The sequence below is a fragment of the Monodon monoceros genome, unplaced genomic scaffold, assembly GCF_005190385.1.
Source record: "Monodon monoceros isolate NGI ecotype Baffin Bay Population unplaced genomic scaffold, NGI_Narwhal_1 Super_Scaffold_18, whole genome shotgun sequence".
NCBI classification, from domain to species: Eukaryota; Metazoa; Chordata; class Mammalia; order Artiodactyla; family Monodontidae; genus Monodon; species Monodon monoceros.
In genome coordinates, this window is record NW_021703774.1 from 134,740,032 (window position 1) to 134,762,866 (window position 22,835).

Below are 22,835 nucleotides of genomic sequence, written 5' to 3' on the forward strand. Positions count from 1 at the left end.
AGAAGTGGTAGAGCTGGGATTAGAACCCACGACCTGAAACCCCATTCTCTTTCTATTACCCACTTCACAGGGTTGTTTCAAGGGTCAAATCAAATCATGGAAGTCAAGCCCCTTTGTTAAAACTGTAAAGAACTCAGCAGATCCGGGAGATTATAGTTTTTAAGTCTAAGTTGTTGTATTTTCCCCTGACTTTTAGCAACAGAATCCTAGAGCCTAGCAATGACATGGGGCCCAGGTCTCTCAGCTGAAAAACATTTTCCAAATAAAAGATTTGATTGAGCATACTCTTGTTTTCCTTGGGTGGGTCCCAACCACCCAAATGTTTAATTAGGTTGGAAAATTTTGATCCCAATTGCTGTTGTTACAGGCAAATGAGAAACGGGGAGCTTTGGTCTCTGACCTTGCTGTGGAGAAGAGGACCCAAAATAACCACAAAGAGCAGTCACCCTGCTGGCAGTTATGCTATCCAAATAGCGACGCTATTAGATCAAATGCTAGCTCCTTCCTGTACTTGCTTGTGTATTCCTGGCTGTCTTAAGAGCATCTTCTATAAACTGTATCCCACTCTGGGCATGTGGGATACAGAAAGAAATGAGCCACAATCTCTCTCTCAAGGAGCCCACAGTCCCCAGACTTCTGCTTACAGCCGCCATGAATGTCACCCTGTCCTTTCTGGTCACAATTTATTCTTCTTTCTTCTCTGCTACACAACAGTTTATGCCAGTGTTATCAGCTGAATCGTGTCCCCCCAGGTTCCTATGTTGACATCCTAACCTCCAGGACCACAGAACATGACTGTATTTGGAGACAGGCTCTTTAAAGAGGTGATTAAGGTAAAACGAGGTCCTGTGAGTGAGCCCTCATCCAGTAGGACGCGTCATCATAAGAAGAGGAGATTAGGACACAGACACAAACAGAAGGAAGACCACGTGAAGACACACAGAGAAGACAGCCGTCTGCAAGCCAAGGAGAGAGGCCTCAGAAGAAACAACCATGCCACACTTTGATCTTGAACTTCTAGCCTCCAGAATTCTGAGAAAATAAATTCCTGTTGTTTAAGCCACCCAGTCTGTGATAATTTGTTATGGCAGCCAGAGCAAACTAATATAACCAGCTAAAACATTGACTCTGATCTGCAGATTATGAGTTATTTTTTGTATTACTGAATTAAAGAAACGATAAATTAAAAAAAAAAATGGACCAGTCCTCAAGAAATTTGCAGTCTTAAGAGGAGTCTAGTCCTTTTTCTTCCTTGCCCTGTACTAGGTGCTGGAGGCACTGGGATGGAAAAGCTGTGGGCCTTCTCCATGGAGCACATATTCTAGCAGAAGAGCCAAACTTACAAGTATCTTCTGTGTAGTCATTTTCTAAGTCTGGTTATAAGGGAATGCAATCACAGCGCATTCCTTTGCGTATCCCCGAACCCAGCTAGGGGAAGAATGGGGTCAGGGGGTGTTTCCAGGAGAAGACCCTCCCCCACGAACAGGACATACAAAGAGCTGTTGTCCAGGAGGAGGTGGGGACAGAGCATTCTAGGTGTGGGCACGTGGTAAGACCACGCAAGTGAAGGATTGGTAAGAGAGAGGCCCAGGCCAAGGCAGGGCCAGGTTACAGAGGGTCTGCGGGTCCAGAGAGGCAGTTGCGTGGTGGCTGATGGGGACTCAGACACAGATTTTGTCACTGAATCTTCCTCCAAACTCAGCCTTTCACAGAAGCAGCACTGGAGGAATGGTTGTTGATTTGAAGTGACTAAACCAAAAGTTGGCTTAGAGACCAACTGCTGAGGAGAAATCACATTTCCCTTTCCCCCCTCCTCCATGTAGCCAGGCCCCAGCTTCCCTCCTTCAAGCCCTTCTTCATTTGTGAAACCCTCCCAGAAAGTTCAGGCCCACATGATCTTTCTCTGGGTTATAGCTCTTATTACTAGTCACACCTGTGCTGTTCATTGAGAGGCCCTGTGGGGTAAGAGAAACTCAAGTTAGACGTGGGAGCCAATCCTGACATGTTCTGGGACCTTAGGCCAGGTCACTTCAGCTCTCTAGGCCTCAGCACCCCATCTTTAAAATGGGGGCAACAGTACCTAACAGTATCCATTCTCCTTTTCTTCCTTTTATGATAGAACCCCCATCCCTTTTTAGCGGGGCACCCATGGTCATGAGCTGGAGGCCCCATTTCCCAGCCTCCTTTGCAGCCAAATGTGGTCACATGGTCATGTGACTCAGCTCAGAATGATGGGACCTGAGCAGAAGTGAGATGTGCTCCTTTCAATTCTACAGGCTCAGCTTTTTGCCCAGGACCTCTCTCATCCTTTCTGCAGGTTGGGGAATGGAAGCAACCAGAGCGGTCACAAAGCCACACCGCACAGGTGACTGACCTACCAGCCAGGTTTCCTCCACAGAAGAGGGATAAACATCAACTCTATTTACACCACTGAATTCCTGGGTCCCTTTGTGCACCAGTTTCGTCTGTACCCTAAGCAACCCACAGCCTTATTTTGGCGATTGTAGAAAATATATCCTACATGTGGTGGGTCTGTGATTAACCAATACTATCAATAGCTATTATCAGGATGAATGATTGAGTGTGGTGACTCACTAGGTGTGAGTGGCAAAGGGAAAGGAAAAACACCAGACTCTGAGCTTTCACCCTTGAGAGTCTGGGAAAATGGTGGGACATCTGATAGGAATAAGGGCTGCGGTGGGGAGAGCAACGTGGGAAGGAAACATCAAGGCAGGCTTTAACTGAGTTGAATTTGAGTTGCTGGCAGAGCTCACGGAAAGAGATGCCAACAGGCAGTTTGAAACCCAAGCTGAAGTTGAGGCCTATAAACAAAGAATTGGGCTGGGTGGGGGAGGAGCTGAAGCCGTGGGACCAGATGAGGTTTCTAAGGGACAGGACCGCACACACAGATATCTGAAGGCTAATGAAGGGCCAAGTCTGGCTGAGCAAAGTCTTCTTAGGGTACGAGAGGCAGAAAGGACTGGAAATGCCCCAGTGAGAAGATCAAATCTCACTGTACAGGCGGCAGCGGCGGAGGAAGCCTGGTTCTGGGTGGGGAGAGGGAGGGGAGGGGTCTCCCTGCTCTACCAGAGGATCCCTGCGGGGACAGAGGAGGAAACTTCCTCTGGCAGACGAGCAGCCAGCAGGTATGACCATTTCCCCGGAGTTTTAACAGACAACAGACGCATGCCAAATACAAGGAACAACTTCAATAAACATCTAGCCTCTAGGAGGTGGGTTGTGGGATTATAGAATGTTTTTAGTATAAAAAGTTAGACGAAATCAAATGTTTTAAAAGAGGTCTGAGTGTGTGTTAGGAATTTGGTCCATCAAAGCACTTTAAGGGCAGGTATTTTGAGGCAATTCTTGTAGAGTCACTGAAACTAAAGATTTGGCCAGAATGATCCCGAGGAAGGGAAAATAATGTCTTGAAAGAGGAGGAAAGAAACTTGTCTCCCGTGCATCCTGTCAGTCAACAGATAGGCATGGGTGGGGCGGGTCTCCTCTGCGTGTGCGTGCATGTGCTGAATGATGTTAGTTCACACTGAATGGAGGGGAGAGACAATAAACAAACAGGTCAGGAGTTTTGAGGGCTGTGGTGGAAAATAAAGCCAGAGGAGGGGATAGAAATGAACAGCCCAATATACCCTGAGAAAACCATAATTCAAAAAGAGTCATGTACCACAATGTTCATTGCAGCTCTATTTACAATAGCAAGGACATGGAAGCACCTAAGTGTCCATCAACAGAAGAATGGATAGAGAAGATGTGGCACATATGTACGATGGAATATTACTCAGCCATAAAAAGAAAGAAAATTGAGTTATTTGTAGTGAGGTAGATGGACCTAGAGTCTGTTGTACAGAGTGAAGTAAGTCAGAAAGAGAAAAACAAATACCGTATGCTAACACATATATATGGAATCTAAGAAAAAAATAAAAGGTCATGAAGAACCTAGGGGCAAGATGGCAATAAAGACGCAGACCTACTAGAGAATAGACTTGAGGATACAGGGAGGGGGAAGGGTAAGCTGTGACAAAATGAGAGAGTGGCATGGACATATATGCACTACCAAATGTAAAATAGATAGCTAGTGGGAAGCAGCCGCATAGCACAGGGAGATCAGCTTGGTGCTTTGTGACCACCTAGAGGGGTGTGATAGGGAGGGTGGGAGGGAGGGAGACGCAAGAGGGAAGAGATATGGGGATATATGTATATGTATAACTGATTCACTTTGTTATAAAGCAGAAACTAACACACCATTGTAAAGCAATTATACTCCAATAAAGATGTTAAAATAAATAAATAAATAAAAGTAGAAAATATTTACTAAAAAAATGAACATCCCAGCTGCCTTACCTCAGGGAAGCTCCCTCTGAAGTGACTTTGGAGACCAGAAAGGGCAGTGAGGGGAGCCACGCAGGGGCAGCAGGAACAGCAAAGTCCCCAGGGTAGGAGAGGGCACAGCACGTTTGAGGACCAGCCAAGAGGTCAAGGCCAACATTGAGGTGAGGCAAGGGAAGAACCTAGGTGCGAAAAGGAACCCACCTACACTGTTGGTGGGAATGTAAATTGGTGCAGCCACTATGGAGAATAGTATGGAGGCTCCTTAAAAAACTGAAAGCAGAGCTACATATGATCCTGCAATCCCACTCCTGGGCATATATCTGGAGAAAACCGTAATTTGAAAAGATACATGCACACCAATGTTCACAGCAGCACTATTTACAATAGCCAAGACACGGAAGCAACCTAAATGTCCATCAATGGATGAATGGATGAAGAAGATGTGGTTTGTATATACATACAATGGATCTACAGATTATCATACTAAGTGAAGTAAGTCAGAGAAAGATAAATATCATATGATATCACTCATATGTGGAATCTAAAGAAAAATTATACAAATGAACTTATTTATAAACAGAAAAAGACTCACAGACATAGAAAAATTTATGGCTACCACAAAGGAAATGAGGGGGTGGGTAAATTAGGAGTTTGAGATTAACAGATACACACTGCTATGCGTAAAATAGATAAGCAACAGGGACCTACTGTATAGCACAGGGAACTATACTCAATATCTTATAATAACCTATAATGGAAAAGAATCTGAGAAAAGAATATGTATAGAACTGAATCACTTTGCTGTACACCTGAAACTAACACAACATTGTAAATCAACTACACTTCAATTAATTTTTTTTTAATCAAAAAAAAGAAAAGAAGGCACTCACTCGCAGGGCCATGCAAATGCCAGCCCAGGAGGAAGTTACATTTTGTGTCCTGGCCACATTTCACCCCTCCTTGCCTCACCTTAGCCTAAGTCCCAGAGCTGGGTAGGAGCTGGGGAGAGTGGCAGAGGCCCCAGAGTGGCCACCAGACTCAGAAGATGTGGGTATCAGGAAGCCCCAGGCTGTAAAAGGCTCACTTGCTCACTCTTCCTAAGAAACTTGATGTAAAGGTGCCCCCTACAAGCCTGGAGGGGTTATCTAAAGCATAAGAGGAGGGCTTGGATCCACTCCTTGGTATGTTACAAGATCTTCACTAAGAAGCAGGAAAGAAGAAGAGTCCCAGCCTTGTCTCCCAACAGGACATGACTGTGCAACCTCAGGCTAGACTCCAGACTCAAATTTCTTTACCATACCATGAAAGAATTGCATTGCATGACCACAAAGTCCTTCCACCACCACCCAGGTCCAAAATTCTATGATTCTATGAACTCACAACAAACCTCTGTTTCAAAAGGAGCAGAAGGGTTACATAGAGGCTATCAAAAGCTCAAAGTAAACAGACCTTTTTTCATTTCTTCCCCAGGTATTTCTAAGACCCTTGAGAGCTAGTTTCAGAGCTCCAGTTGGCCCAAACTTGACCAAAGTCTGGGATCAATCTCTCTCCATGGGACAGAAGAACCCCTCTTGGTTGGTGACAGCCTGGCTGTCATTAACAGTCTGATAATCTGCCATCCTAGTGAATGTCTACATGCTGGTGCTTCTGCAGATCACAACCACAGTGGACAACCATGGGAGGGACCACTTTAAGAATAGGCTAATAAAGAGGAACGTTCTGTTTTGAACAAAGAGGTCCACTTGCAGCCAAATTTTCCATTCACGATCCTGAGCCAACACAGATATAACTGCCCCATGACTCCTTTCTCTTAGGCTTTTCACAGCTACTTTTGTTCCTTCTACGTGACTAACAATCGCCGAGGAGATTAGAGTTTTTGAAGAATTTTACATCTTGACATCCAACCTGACTTCTGCACCCAGGATCTGAGGCAAGAGCTATCATCATTCCTCCTTTACAAACGAGGAAGTGGAGGCTCTCAGAGAAGAGCTTGGAACCATCTCCCAAGTAGGTGTCAGACCCAAAACGCTGACAGCGAGACCCTATAAAATCGGCGCCATGATAGCTCATGATAACTGAGGGTAAACGACAAGAAATACCCCTACCTGTTGCATCAGTGAATCAAGTCTCACTTTCACATTTTACAAATATCCACTGTAGACCTATCCTGTCCCAGTTTTGCAGACAGCAGGGACACAGACACCAACTCTACCTTCCACCCTCTTCACACTGTCGGCTTCTCCATCAAGGCCTCGAACACATTTTGACTACTTCCCCCTTCCACCCCTCCTCTAATAGTCCATGCATATCAGCTCGAGGAAGCAGAGGCCTGGGAGGATCACCATGCCACTGGTTCTGCCACCAGCCTGCCTCCAGGGCAGGTTTGACCTCCGTTGGAGCCTTCCTGCTCTATGCTGCTGTAAGGAAGATCTTTGCAAAGCATCAGGGAGCCTCCGCCCTCTACAGGTGGAGGGATGGGGACACTTAGATCCAAGACACCAGCGACTCTCATTTTCCACTTTTGACTCACAGTGCCCTGCCCAGAAAGGCCATTGGGCCCCAGACTACCCACAGGTCAGCATGCCAGGATTTAGTAGACATGTTTGTCTGTGTAAGATGAGCCAAAGTATGGAAACTCTGGGCCCATCTAGGGAGAAAGTCTATGAGAGACGTGCTTTCTCTGACTTGACCTGATAGAAAAAGTTGGGAGAGGTCAGAGCTGGGAGAGGAAAGATCATGATCTCTTCAGTCAGAGAAAGCAGTTGTACTTATGCAGAGAAAGCCAGCTGCACCATCACCAAGAGGAGGGTGGACCCATGGCAAGGGAAAGCAGGCTGCAGAAGTTACCTTCATAAATTCCTTTGTTTTCACTCGGGGTTTTAGCAGCCAATGAGTTTTATAGAAAATGGAAAAATCCAAGTTCAAAGACTCTAGTCCTCCTACAGCCTGCTTCAGACAATTCTAATCAAGTAATAAGTGAAAGAATTAACCTCAAATAGGGCTAGGAAGTTCAGAATGGATTCCAGGTTGACCTGGAAAAACCTTCTGCTTCCCTTGGACTTCATATAGTACTTTCACTTGCTACTCTTAGCTCTGAACCATCTTAACAGTCTTTCAAGAAATGCCCTATTATGTCCATTTTGCAGATGAGGAAACTGAGGCTCAAAGAAGTGAAGTGACTTACTCAATGTTACATTTTATTAAGCATCATAACTGAAATTCTATTCCAGGTCTGCCTAAACCTAAGGCTTCTAGTCACCATGCCACATACCTCAAAAGAAACCAGAGGGATTTATTAAACATCTGATTCAAAGAGGTTAGGTAATTTGCCCAAGGTTGCACAGAAAATAAATTCAAATACTAGGAAGTGAACCCAGGTCTCTTAGCACCAGAACTAGGGCTCTTTGTGTCATGCCACACTGTCCTTGTCACCTCTCTCTGTTCTGATCCATCCCTCCCAGCTACCAAATCAGCATCTGGTATGTAATAGGTGCTAAGTAAATATTCGATGGATAAACAAGTCCTTCTTTGTAGTGAGATTTTATTAGGAAATCAGATAATGGTCTTAACTAAGTGAGATAGTGATTCATTTTGCTCAAGGCTTAAATCTGAATTTGGAGAAAAGCTCTTGACTTAGCTGTAAAATATGTCCCTGGGCTCCTCCTCAATTAAGGATGGGAATGACTGGAGAAAGAACCCACTGTTCCTCTCTAGTATGAGAATAAAACTGTAAATGAGGCTTTTAAGTTTTTCTTTTCCAGGACAATCAGGGGATAAAGACAGTTCTTGACTCCACTGTAACGTCCAAGAGAACAGGCCTCTAAGCGTCCAAACACTAATTTTCTTCCCATTATCTGTCATTTTGTTAAGGTGTAGTGATTCACCAACTGAAAACTGTAGAGCAAGAAACTGCAGCGCTTACCTCTAGGGAAAATTCCTCGTACATCTATCTTGCACATTCTCTCAAGCACTTGGAAGTACATCCAGGGGAGGCAGGGGAGGGAAAGGGGCTGCCATGTGCAGCCTCTCCTCCAGACAGGATCCTGGGCATCCTCCCGGTGAGTCTGCAGACAGGGATCCCCAGTCTATAGGGGAGGAAACTAAGGATCAAAGTAAGTGGCAGAGGCAGGATTTGAACCCGAGATTTCCCCAATTCAGAGCCTGTGTTCTTTCCGACTTACCACAGTTCGAGTCCTCTAATGAAATGTATGACCGCAGAGGAAACTGCTCTACAAAGAGGTCTCACTTGCTTTATCTCGCAGTATGTGAGGATCAAACGAGAGGGACAGAGCATGATGATGCCCATTTTATAGATGAGGAAACTGAGGCTTAATCTATGTTGAAAATGATACATGTATATAGTATATACTACATATAATTCTTATTTTACAGAAGAGGAAGCTGAAGCTCAGAGACAACCAAGTTGCATACATATTTACATATAATAATATTATGCTTCTATGATGTACAGGTTCCAGCCTAACATTTACATCTCTCCAAACCTCAATTTCCTCTTTTCTAAAATGGGGATGAGTGACTGAACTAAAAGTGATCATCTGGAGAGCTTTGCATTTGGAATTAGAATCTGGTCTTTCTGATTTTAGAACTTATTAAACTGTTGCCCGTTACAAGGATGTCCAAGTCTTTACCTGATTATTTTCTTCTACCTTGATGTCATAAAATATGTGGTTCTAAAAAGCATCTAAATGTAGAACATTTTATCAATTGCTAGCCAGGGTAGATACTTAGACAAATACCTCACTGAATCTGTGCAAAAAGTCACCTCTGACATTTATGTGAATAATTAATTTATGGAGACAAAACTATACATTCTACCAGTGTAGGAAGACTGCATCTAAATAAATCCTGTCTGGCGTGTCATCCATGAAATGGTGGGAGGGAAAGAATTTGTTATTAACTTCCACCAAGAGTTGGACCAGGAGGCCCTTCATCAGTGCTCTATACCAAGTGCTTAAAATTAAAATGGCCTTTGTCCTCTTGAGGTGCAAGAAATGCTATATCGGACACAATCATGGAAGATATAGAACACTTGGCCAATCTCTGCAGAAAGGTTTCTTTCCAGCCAAGATTGTGAAGCACCAACCCCATGCTTAGGGAAGGTCAGTAGAATGCCTGGGTGAGCACCATGCTTCATGCCGGGGGCCAAGAACAGAAGAGGGCAGGGCTACTTAGCTGGGCCTTGAAGAGGAGCTGCATTTCAGAAGTTTCAGAGAAGTCCAGGCAGATTCACAGGGACTGGCATGCTGGAAGACTAGTGCACAAACAGGCACGTGATGGTTTTAAATGTGGGAATGTTGCAGTGGAGATGCATGCCAGCTGCAACAGGAACCAAGGACGTGTCTCAGGCTGTGCTCTCCCAGAAGCAGATCCAGAGACAAGGGCTTGAGTGCAGGTAGTTATTTAGGAGATGATCTCAGGATGCATTCATGGGGAATTGGGGAAATGAGACAGGAAAAGGAAGCTTATACCACGGGGGCAACTAGGGCTTAATCTCACTGGATGCTCCTGGGACACTGTGTAGAACACCTTTCAGAGTTGTTCCACCTAAAGAATGAGCAAGCTGGGGTATTTACCTACCAGTTCCTATATTTCTTAGCTGAGGGCTGCTCCCTAGAGACAGGACCACCCAGGCTACCCACAGGCTATGTTCTGTGGCCAGAGCAAGCCCTGAGGCAGATGGTCCCAGAGGCAGTGTGTATGGGATTGGGAGTCCTGAGGGGATCTGAGCAGGAAAGGGGATAAGCCCCTCCATGGTTCCCAGGGCATCACTGCACAGGTGGTGCTTGAGCTGAGGTCAGGAGCACCAGCACAGCAGGGTCCCCAAAGGGCAGTAGAGTAGATAGTCCCCTGTGTCCAGTAGGTGAAATGAGGGAGACAAGGAGGAAGAGTGATGAGTGATGTAACAGAACAAGCAGGCAAGAGCCAGATCACGCAGGACCTTGGGTTCCCTATAAGAGTTGTAGATTTTCTGCTGTGCCCAACAGGGAGCTTTTGACAAAGTTTAACTAGGATGTGACAAAATCCTAACAGCATGCTTCTTGGGGGAAGCATGGGGAGGCCAGATCTGGAGGTAGAGACCATTTAAGAGGGGGCAGTGGGAAGGGTTCTACTGAAAAACCCACATGAGAAATTACAGGCTTGAGCTAAAGCAGGGCCTGAGGGATTTGAAACAAGGGAACTGACAAGAGAGAGATCTAGGAAGAAGATGCTATAGGTTGCCCTCCTTGAGTCAACCTGTAACTATCCCAGAAGGATAAGTAGAGTTTTCTGCTGGACAAGTTAGGGAGGGGAAACAAATTCCAAGTAAAGAGATATTTGGTAAGAGTATAACAAATAAGGAAAGGAGCAGAGGCTCCACCACAGCCACACCCAGGGCCTGGAGGCACAGGAGCCAGCCACAGAGCCAGTGAGTTTTGAGGACATCCCAGATGTGTCCTTACCCAGAAGCCAAGGGAGGAATGCAGCTCAACCAACACCATGAGTCAGCAGAGCCCAGGGGCAGAGCTCAGGAAGCAAGAGGCCATGACAAGACGGCAGGTGGTAGTCATTGGGAGGGAGCTCACAGATAACTCTTTTCCTTCTTCAGTGAAAGGTCAGTCAGTCAGGTGACAGCCTGGTAGCAGTGAAGATTGGTGAAGATAAGGAAGCCAGTGCAAGCAACCAGATGGCAAGAAGTGTGCCGGTGAATAGACGAAGAGAGGCAGGTAGCTTTGGGGGATGATGCTGTAGGGTGGGCAGGACAGGGGAGGTGTGGCAAGTACCGCAACATCACATGAGGCATCTTCAGGCCAAGGAGTGCAGACCACGCTGTGACCTGAGGAAGAGACCAGAAGCAGAAGAGATTGAAGATGATGAAAAGCGAAGGACTTCTTGAAGCAGGAATCAGTATTTTAATAGAAAGAATTAGGACTCTTTTAGTAAAGCCATTACTGTCATTTACTCTCTGGGGGACCATGGTAACCAGCCTCCAAGATGACCACCAATGATCCCTACCTCCTGGTACTCACACCCTTGTGTGGTCCCCTCCCACACTGCACCAGTGGTGGTCTGCATGACCAATAGAATATGGCAGAAATGATAGTATAGCATTTCCAAGATCAGGTTATAAAAGATGCTGTAGCTTCCCTTTAGTGCTCTCTCGCTCTCTCTCTCATTCTCTTGCTCTCTCATTCTTACTTTTTCTCTCATCACTCACTCTGGGGGAAGCCAGCAGTTATGTCAAGAGCAACCCTACAGGGATGCCCACATGGGAGGAATGAAACCTTCCCACCAACAGCCTGGTGAGTAAGCTTGAGCTTGGAAGTGGCCCACCCCTCCCCCACCGGTGGCTTAACTACAGCCTCATGAGAGACTCTGAGCCAGAACGACCTAGTTATGCCCCTCCCAGCCTCCATAGCCTCAGACGCTGGGGGAAATAATACCTGCTTGTTCTTTTAACAAACACTGCGTCTTGGGGTAATTTGTTACACAGTGGTAGGTAACTAGTACAATGATCACCCGGGCCTGGTTAATGGGAGGGTAATATGAAGTAAAGAATGGCCTGGCAGAGAGATTCATGAAAATACAGAGGAGAGAGGCAGAGGCAGACTCAGAAGCCTAAGCGGGTGGAAGGGCCACCTCTCCTTCTGACCTAGGAATGAAGAGCAGAAGCTCTCCTGAGCGCTGTCCTGGCCGGGCCCAATGACACCTTATACAGAGCACCTCACTGCACCCCGGGTCCTCCCTGCAGGATGGACACATCACACGGCTTTTCCCAGAAAGAGACCACGGTTGATAGAGGTCTGTTTACTACCTGCATGACAGACACAGAACTGAGAGGGGAGAAGGGGAGAAACGGAGGTACTCGGGGCTTGCTCTGGACAGGGAGGGCGTAGGGGGCCTTGAGGAGAGGTGTGAAGTGTGGAGGAGCTGGGGGAGGGCATGAGGAAAGTGAGCGCGGATCAGCCAGCCCGGGCAGGAGGCCTCTCCGCCCTCCGGGGCAGCTGGCTCCCTGAGCGCAGGAGACTTCCCACATGTCTCTGATTGAAGGTCTGGCTCACTTTTTATCCTTTTAAAGTAAAAACTCAGGGATGTACCCAGGCCATCTGTGTTTCCCAGAAAAGGCCATTTATTTTTCCATCCCCCTGACGGCCAGGAAGGCGTTCTAAGGAGGACCAGAGCGTGCCTCCCCCTTCGCCTCCCCCTTGGTGGCAGGCCCAGCCTGGATCCATGCGCCTCCATCCAGAGACTATCAGTGTCCTTTGTAAAGGGCTGACACAGGTCTCCTGCGGCATTTCACCTAGTCCTGGAAACCCCAGAGATGGTGGCTGCAGTCTGAGACATTTCCCTTTTTAAGTAAAAATGACGTTCCCCAAGACTAACTGGACATGTTAGTGCATGTCTTCTCCAGAAAGCAACCAACCACATGAGAAACTGTTAGTTAACAAACACATAATAAGAGTGAAAAAAAAATCAGCTGTTAAATTACTGCCTCATTTCCAAATTGTCTTTGTTTTTTTAATGTTATAGAAATACAAAGGTACCTGTGGCTTAGGCATTTAAGTAAATAAAACCAAAAACCCTAAGGATTTTATTTTTATAAAAATAAAGCAGGATTCAATTATTGATACTCTTTTTCTATCTGGAATCATTATTTTTCTCAATGATAATCACACCTGACAAGTGTGCATTTGTATGCGTTTTGCAGTTTGCAAAACCATGCCTTACTTAAGCTTTACACCACCCATGTACACACAGCAGGGCAAGGTCATCCATCACTCCCTGACCAAGGAAGGAACTGGCACTCTGGGAGTCCAGATGGTAGTAAGGTAGTATGGTATGAAGCTGGACAAGCCTGGGCTTGAATCTGGTCTCTTCTAAACGCTGGCCCAGGTGAGTTTCTTAGGCATGTTGAACTTCAGTCTCCTCATCTGTAAAATGGGCGTGGTCATAGTACTGGCTTCAACAAGTTAAAGTTCTCATAGTGCTTAGAATGTAATAATTGGTGACATTTGTTTATGAGTTGTTTTTAATCTAGTCTGTCAGCCTACAAGGATTAGAGTCAATGTTTATTAAAATTCTGAACACAGTGCCCAGAACAGAGACGGCATTAATTTTGAAGAGGTAAAGCTGGGATTGTGAGTAGTTTCCAGTTGCTTAATAATTAATTTTTTCTCTGTATCCCAGTTACCTGGCCATGGAGTCAATGAGACACATCTCTTAGCTTTGAGAATAAATTGACTAAATCTGTGTTGTAAAATAAATAAATAAAAAGAAGGAAGGAAACATTTTACTGTCAACCCTAACATAATACCTGGCTACACCCATGTTTTTGAAGATTCAACACATTTCCCCATAGGAGCCCTGAGTGAAGCAGGGATCATAAATCTGCAATATGTCAGCATCTCCCCATCCCCTTAAGGACAGAGCCATCTACTTATCCTACTCAAGCTCTCCCTAAGTGGCTCCAGCCACGGTCCCTCTGGGGAAATCTCCCCCCACCCCGTCTCACCCTCCACCTTCCCAAACCTCCACGCCTTTGCCCAGGCTGTTGCCTCTGCCTAAAATGCCTTCCGTTTTTCACCCAATGAAAATCTACCCACTCTTCAAGCTCTGCCTTTTCCCGGGGACCTCCAGATGGGGCTACCTTTGAGGAGAGGGCCAGCACCTCCTCCTCTCTGTCCCTTTAGCACCCAGCCCTGGTCTTGCACTAAGGAGATGCTCCGTGTGTTTGCTAAAACACACCACCGGGAATGAAGCCATTGACTGGAGTTCTTTTCTGGCACCGGGGGTGGGAGGGGCCAGTCCTGCAGCGCTGGAGGGAACGCTCGCCTGGAAGAAGGTACTGGAGACAGCACGGAACACTCTGTTCCTCTCTTTGCTCATCTCCCAGATGTCAGGAGGATGGAAACAGTGGATCTCATCCTCGTCATCACAAATCAGTCGGGTGTTGCTCTGGTTTTTCTTCAAAAGGATTATGAAAAGGGAGGGACCCTCCAATTTCAGCCATGTGGGGAGAGCATCACACATTTCAAGAGAAGAGAAAAAGTGCTCTGGTAACTGGCCTGGCTTTGGTCCACAGCCTATCTCCCTCCAGGTCCTAGAAATGCTGCCACATGGGGAGCAAGGTCAGGCAAGTGATGCGCATTGGCTCTGATGGCACACGATGCAGCTGCAGGCGCCGACATGAAAGCATCGTGGAGAAGATGCTCCCAGGACGCCTGCCTCCTTGCTTGCAGACCTGGTGGCCTTCCCCACTCAGAGTCTCTCTCTTTCCTGTTTGGCAAACACTGAGTTAGTAAAAACAAACTTTCTCCATTGTGGTGCAGATTAAAGGAGACCATCAGCTCCATGAGGGCAGGTAGTTTGTGACAGCTGACAAATTGCCTCCTTCCTGGTCCTCAAGGAACAGTTGTTGGATGCGTGAGTAAAGAAATCATGGTCGCCTTAGGCCCATAACCATAAGTTACACTGTTGCTAGTTTCCCCTTTCTCTGCCAGGAAAAAGTGGAGTCCAATAAACACGTATGAAGTATTTGTCCTGAATGTGCTCAGTGTGGTGGAGAATACAAAAGAGATACAATGTGAGCCCTCCTCCAGATGCTAAGATGATGTCAACACCAGTAAAACACAAGATAGAATGAGGTAAGCGGACAAAGAAAAGAAGGCTATGGGAATTTGGCTTGAGTCGGGGGTCAGATCTGGTTGATCCAGCTGGAAAAAAAGAAGTAAGGAAAGGCTTTCTGGACAAGGCTGAATGCCAGTGCACACACAAAAGATGGCATTAAGAATGATTGTGGGGTTCACTTGTTTTTTATCAGACTAAGGGATGTAGGATTGCCTAGGCTCTCTTACACGTGAAAAACCAAAGCCGATATTAATAGCTGGACTTGGACGCAAACCCTCCAAGGGGAGTTTGCTGGAGTTTTTTCTGAATGCCTTGGGTCCAAATTCAGATCTTGGGATCATACCACCAGCCAGCTAACTGCGGGGGACAAGAGGCCAGAGTTGAAAGTCCTCGAGCATATGCCTGAAGGAGAGGGGAAGAGGCTGGGTCTCCTCCCTGCAGGCTGGGCCCTGGCTTCCCTCCTGCTCCTGGATCTAGGAGGGCAAAGCAGAGAGCCACACTCCCATGCATGGCCTTTTCATGTACAGTGATCCCCCCAGCACTGCTCATCAGTTTACCTCCCTGTCTTGGGATCTGAGGAGTGGATGAACAACTTACCCACAATGCTGGGAGAGGGGGAGGAGAGGAGGTAAGGAGGAGGAGAAGAGAAGAGGGGTCTCCTGGACGAGCCTCACCCCCACTTGGGGTCTACAGGTGGGTGGGATACATCTTACTGTTTTCTGGCTCTGTGCTTTTGTACCTACTGTGTCGTCTGTCTGGAATTTCCTTCCCCTTTGTTCTGCTAACACCTACTCATCCTTCAAGACTCAGCCAGGATCACTTCCTCCAGGATGGCCTCCCAGGTGCCCTATCTGAGTCAGCTGCTCTCTCAGAGAGGAGCACGGGGCACCACCATGCCCAAGCAGAGCACTTACTGCATTGGCTTGTCATCTTCTGTTTACTTATCTGAGACACTCAAACATCAGTGAGCTCCTTAAGGACAGGGGACCCACCTTCTTTTTCTTTTCTAATGGGGCACATGTTGGTTGCTCAGAGGATGAATGTGGAAAGCGGAGGGGAGGGAGGAGGGTTTTCCAACAATGGAAAGTGCTCTTTTGGATAACAGTGAAGTCTCTACTACTTTCAGTGGGCAGATATCCTGTGCATCTTGTGGAAGAGGAACCTCATTGGGGGTTCCTGCAACACTAACACCAGCCAAGACTCGAACCAAAAACTTCTAGGAAAGGCAAGGTCTAGAGTTAGGGACCCACACAGCAGCTTATGTGCTTGCTCCTCTCTCTCTCTCGCTCTCTCTCTCTCTCTGTCATACACACACACACACACACACACACACACACACACACTGGCATCACAATATATCCAGATGGCCCCTGATAATGAGAACTACTTTTCCTTGCTAATATTTTACCCCTTATTATGTATCTTCCCAGATATTACTTTGTTCAAGTAGCATAACCGTACTGCTCTGAGCAGAGGCAGGTCTCATCCTTGCTTCCTACATGGACCAGTTTGATAAGATGGGAAAGATTCTTGAACAAAAGTCAGAAGACTGAATTTGTATATTTGGAATCTATTGAGATGTGCAATAGACTGAATGTTTATGTCCCCCCCCCAAATCCATAGGTTGAAACCTAATCCCCAATGTGATGGTATTTGGAGGTGGGGCCTTTGGAAGGTAATTAGGCCATGAGGGTGGAGCCCTCATGAATGAGATTAGTGCCTTTGTAACAGAGACCCCGGAGAGCTCCCTTCCCCTTTCAACATATGAGGACACAGTGAGAAGATGGCCATCTATGGACCAAGAAGTTGGTGCTCACCAGACACCTAATCAGGACAGCACCTTGATCTTGGACTTTGCAGCCTCCAGAACTGTGAGATAAGTTTTCTTGTTTATAAAACACCCAGGCTGTGGTATTCTGTTATAGCAGGCCAAGCAGACTAAGACAAGATTCAAGGCTGAGAACCTTAAAAAAATTACCTGTCCTTTAAGGCCAAAGCAGGAGTTCCTGGGAACGTCAGAACTTGCCCCTTGTGGAATGTCTGTGTCTTCTGTAGACTGTAAGCTCCCTGGAGAAGGGCCTGTACCTGCTCTGTTCAGCACTGTATCTCCAGGACCTAGCCCTGTGCCTGGTACATGATCAGGGCTCAAATTAATGAACAAGTAAATGAAAAGTGAACGTTCTTCTCTGAATTTCAAGTGGCTGTGCTTAGCAATGTCGGAGGCCCAATGGAGGAGCAGTGGTGTGGTCACAAGTCCTTCCAGGCCTGAACTCCATGAGTTACCTTCACCGCAGACATGCACACAGCAGGTTACATGAACCACAGAGAGCCTTGATCCTCGTGGGACCTCATGGGTGAGTGATTTATCCCTCACTAGATGCCAGGTTCATTGAGGACATAATCTTAATTATTTCTGTGTCCCAGGACCCCACCCCATTCTGGCACATGACAAATGCTCAGTAAGTTCATTCAAATAGGACTAAGTAAGTAATGACCTGATGCTCAGAGAAGTGCTTGTTCTGGTCACACAGCTTTTTGGTGATGGAGCCAATGCGATGTCCAGGCCTCTGTACTTTCTACCATATTACAACAAGTGCTGTGCAATTTCATGCACGAGGCTGTGAGGGACACTCAGAAGCAGGACCTCAACCCCCTGCCCTACTGGCCACTTTGCTCTTCAAAGGCCAAGAGGACAGGATTCTGCCCTGCTCTGGCAGGGATCCATTGGGACTGATGCAATGGCTTGCTGCAGGTGTCCTTGGGAATATCTAAGCTTGGAACACATCTGCCTCCAGGTGCAAAGAACATAAACTATGGGGACAGTTGTGGGATGAGTCACGTCCCCAAAAGATAAGTTGTAGATCTAATCTCTAGTACCTGTGAACATGACCTTATTGGGAAACAGGGTGTTTACAGATGTAACCAAGTAGAAATGTGGTCATATTGGATTATATCCAACTGGTATCCTTATTAGAAAGTCACGTGAAGACAGGAGAGAGTGAGAAGGCCACGTGACAACAAAGGCAGAGATTGGAGTGATGTATCTATAAGCCAAGGGTGGCCAGAAACCACCAGAAGCTAGCAAGAGGCAAGGAAGGATTCTTCCTTAGGGCCTTAAGAGGGAGTACAGCCCTGATGACACTTTGATTTCAGATGTCTAGTTTCCAGAACTGTAAGATAACAAATTTCCATTGTTTTAAGCCACTCAATTTGTGGTACTTTGTTACAGAAGCCATAGGAAACTAATACCGTAACAAATGCCTGAAGTAAGAGGTGTTTCTCTGCAGTACAAGCAAGAGGAAAGGACATGAGAAAATAAAATGAGATGGAGATATAATTCATAGTTAACATTTGAAGAACCAAAGATAGATTCCTGTTACGTACAGTTTTAGAAGGTTTATCAACACCATCAGATGATATCGGCAGAAAACTCTGTGTGTGTGTGTGTGTGTGTGTGTGTGTGTGTGTGTGTGTGTGTGTATACTTTATATTTACACAATTAGGGAACAGTGTTCTTTTCAGATCAGAACAGTCATCTGATTTGTTTGTTCACAATTTGGAGAAAGGTCCATCCAGTCAAATGGTCAACAAGTGTTCACTGAGGCTGCTCCCTGGAGCTAGTAAACGGAGACTCAGTATAAATGAGGGCCCTGCCCAAGGGGGCTCACAATTTACTTTGGGAGACATTACATTGGATCGGGCACACACACAAGCATTTGACAGAACTCCTTAGGGCACACAGAGCAGGCAGGGCAGGAGAGTTTAACAGAGGAGGTGTTCATGTGAGCTGAGTCATTGAGGAGAAATGCACTGTGGGGTTGCTTAAAATACAATCAAAGTGATAAAAGAAAGAGCATTCACGAAACAAGGAAGCACACATGCAAAAGCCAGAGCATGCCCCATTAAATGGTATACTTTGATTTGGCTGGATCCAGCAAAAAGGAAGGAGGCAGATAAGACTTGTTGATTACCTATTTAGTATATGTGAATTTCTCACTTTACATATTCAAGTGTATAAGAAATGCAACTTATTTTTCTACAACGTACCCTATTTTTTCTTCTAAGCCCATATTCTGCCCAAGAGCAGAAATCCTAGTATAATTAAATCGAGGTTTTTCTTAAATTAACTAGGTTTTTCTCAAGTCAAAGTTTCTTCCCTCCCAGACCAACCCCAAGATGGCAACTTAGTCCTGATGCAGTGAGGAACGTTGGAATGGAGGGGCTGGTACGTGGTGTCAAGGCACTGGGGAGAGGGCCGGGGAGGCAGATATCTCATCCTCAGCGCCATCCTCCATAGAGACAAGTGTTGCCCACGTGACCCATGCAGACCCTGCTGCCCTTCATCCCTTGCCCAGCCTTGCAATCCCCAGACCTGCTCCATGTCAATGTCATACCCGCCTCCACTGCTCTGGACAACATGAATGTTGTGGTTTGTAACTGTGTCAACTTGACTAAGCTACAACTACATTTCCCAGAATAGCTTTCCTATACGATTTCAGGTTGGAATTGGTCAAAAGAGAAAAGTATGCAAGATTTAGAAGTGGAAGTAAAGCAGCAGCCATCACTCTCTTAAGGTTGTCGTATTTAGATGAGGTGAGAGACAGATGAGAGGTCCTGAAGATCTAGCACATTCTCCCTCACTGGTCTGCCTCCACTGGTCTCAGAAATGTTGGTTAGAGACTTTCCTCTAATCCTCCAACTTCCCAGTTCAGACCTTTATTTCCCCAGCTTCTCCCCCAATTGTGTAAGGTCTTGTTTCTAAAATAAATCCTTTATTTCATAACAGTTATAATGGTTCTACTTCCTTGATTGAACCCCACCTGATTCAATGGAGAAACATCTGCTGTTCTATATGGGTTCTCTGTAGCAGGATTACTAATTGTCCCCAATATCCATTCTACCCTGATTCCCATTAATTATAAGGTCCCACACCTATAAGTTTCAGCCTGTCTAATAACCATGCAGCTAGGGAATCCATTTCCAAGCCTTTCTTGCAGCTGGGGATGACTATGTGACAAAGTTCCAGCCAATAGGATGTGAAAAGAAGCGACATATAAAACTGGTCATGCCCTGAAAAGGAAGCCGCTTGCTTCCCTTTCCCCTCTCCTTTTTTCTCCCCTTCCAGCTCACTGAAGTGCAGATGCGGTAGAGGAGAGCTAACCACAGCTCTCGTGGTTGAGATGGTTCGAGAAGACCGAACCATCACCCTAAGGACGTAGCAGAGTAACGAGAAAGAAGGACTCATGCAACAGAGCTGCCTTTCCTTCCTGGACCAATTAGTCTAAACTTCAGGTGACAGAAATAACCTTTTATCTCATTTAAGTTACTGTTATTTACCTGTTGCTCAGTTAAAGAAGCAAGCAAATATCCCATTACATCTTCACTCCACTCATCCAGGACCAAGTGAAGGAAGATCCTTGTAGGGCTCACGACGTCCCAGAACGAGGAGTCAGATGCTGGCCAGAAGCTCCCAGGTACCCCTTCTTTGGGATTCATCAAACACATCTGGGGATGCATTCACTCTCTGTCTTATATCTTCAAGAGGGACAAGATAACACTTGGACCAGAGACTCATTCTATGGCCCCCTCCTCTCCAGCTCTTCCATCTTTCTACACACTCAGAAAGGTTTGAGCTCTTTTTATGTAAGATAACAGCACCACCCCTGGATCCTCAGTTGTTTAATGCGTAAACTGCAGGCCCTGAGTTGATCCAGGTTTTGTCCTCTGTATAGACAGTTTGCTGCTAGGAGCTTCAAATGCCTACTTAGAAATCCTAATGGTGACTTTTTAAAATCAGTGTTTCTTCCCTAACAACCATGCTTCAGTGAGTCTACAACATGCTGGCTGCTCTCTGAAAAGAAGAAGGGACAGCAATTAATACTTGACAGCATCATCTCCAACACCTGTGATGTGCAGAACATCATGCTAGACTTGATTCATTTCTTCTACAACCCAGCCCTGAGGACTAATTTCTTCATTTGTGAAACGGACATAATATGACACAGGCCAATGAAGTAACTTGCTTGAACTCACACAGATAGGAAGTTGTGGAACACAACCTAATCTGAAATTCACGCTTTTGCAGCTACACACCTTTGCATAGCTTGTGTGAGCCAGCTGGTGGGAGATGTGGAAGGCACTCTGGGCAAAATCTAAGTGACAAGTAACCTTGAAAATCAAGGAAAATGGACTTTGGTTTCTCTTTCAATTTTTTTTTCTTTTTAGTTCTAGTTTATTTGTGATGATTGCTTTTCATTCATTTTTTTAACTAAAGGGGGCTTATACTAAATTCATGTTTAAACCAATCTGTTAATGTTTAACTACTTTTTATGTACTAGTCAGAAATCTGACCATTAAATAACACAAATATTAAAATCATATTCCCTTTCAGAATAATGAAAGATTAAAACAAGCGTGGAGAGATTTTTCAAAGACACACTCCTTAATATTCTTTGGACTTCTAAACTAATATTTATTGTTTTGCATTGATAATTTTCATGATTTAACTGCAAATATTGAGATCTTTTTTCTTGCATTTTAAATGAACCTCAAGAAAAGGAATTTGAAAATCTTTGAAAACCTTTGAAAATTTGTGAATTCTACAATTATATAGAAATGTTATGTAAATGTTTTGAATGTTTTTCTGTTGAACTAGAGTTCTATTACTCTTGCCTAAAACCTCCAGAATGATTTCTTTTTCTTCTGCAGATTTAAAGGTGAGGGTAGGAGGGAGTCTTCAAAGCAGGGTGTACTAGTTTCCTTTTGTTGCTATAACAAATTACCAAAAAATTAGTGGCTTTAAAAACAAAATTATCCTTTTACAATTCTGGAGGTTGGAACTCCAAACTCAGTTCGACTGAGCTAGAGTGAGGGCGTCTGCAAGGCTGGCTCCTTCTGGAGGCTCTGATGGTAAAATCTCCTTGCCTTTTTCAGCTTCTAGAAGCCATTTGTATTTCTTGGTTAGCAGCCCCTTTCTCCATCTTCAAAGTGCATCACTCCCATCTCTGCTCTGTCATCATATTGCTTTCTCTTTGGACTCTTAACTCCTCTGTCCCTCTTATAAGAACTGTTAACGATTACCTCTGGCCCACCAAATCTTCCAGCACAATCTCCACATCTCGGGATTCTTAATTTAATCATGTCTGCAAAGTCCCTTTACTATATCACATAACATATTCACAGGTCCTGGGGGTTAGGACAAGGACATCTTTGGGGGCCTTAGCTTTTACCACAATGGGGACACTGGTTGGGAATGAGGCTGTGGGGACCGACAGAGACCGAGGATGTACGTGGCTGTGACCCTGCAGATGGTAAAGGAAAGAGCAGACATCTGAGGACCAGAGAGACCCGGTCAGGAACGGCTGCATAATTTGAAGGGCCCAGTGCAAAATAAAAACGCAAGGCCCCTTGTTCAAAAATTAAGAATTTCAAGAAAACACAACAGAGCATTAATCTGCACAGGTGGCATGTCCAAGAAGCCAGCCCTGAAATGAGTTAGAAACCAGTCTGGGGCATTTTCTAATTCTGTAACCTTGGACAAAGTCATAACCTCTTTCTCAGCCTCAGTTTTCATATCTATAAAACTAAAAATCATTCCTGTATTACAGGTATTTTAAAAAAATTACCAAAAACTTGCTGGCTTAAAGCAATAGAAACTTGTTCTCTCACAGTTCGTGAGGCTAAATAAAAGTCCGAATTCAGGGTGTTGGCAGGGTTGGTTCCCTCTGGAGATGCTGAAGTAGAATCCATTCCACACCTCTCTCCGGAATTCTGGTAACCGTTGGCAATCTTTGGCGTTCCTCAGCTTGTAGATTCATCACTCCAATCTCTGTCCCCGTCTTCACATGGTCTTCTTTCTGTGT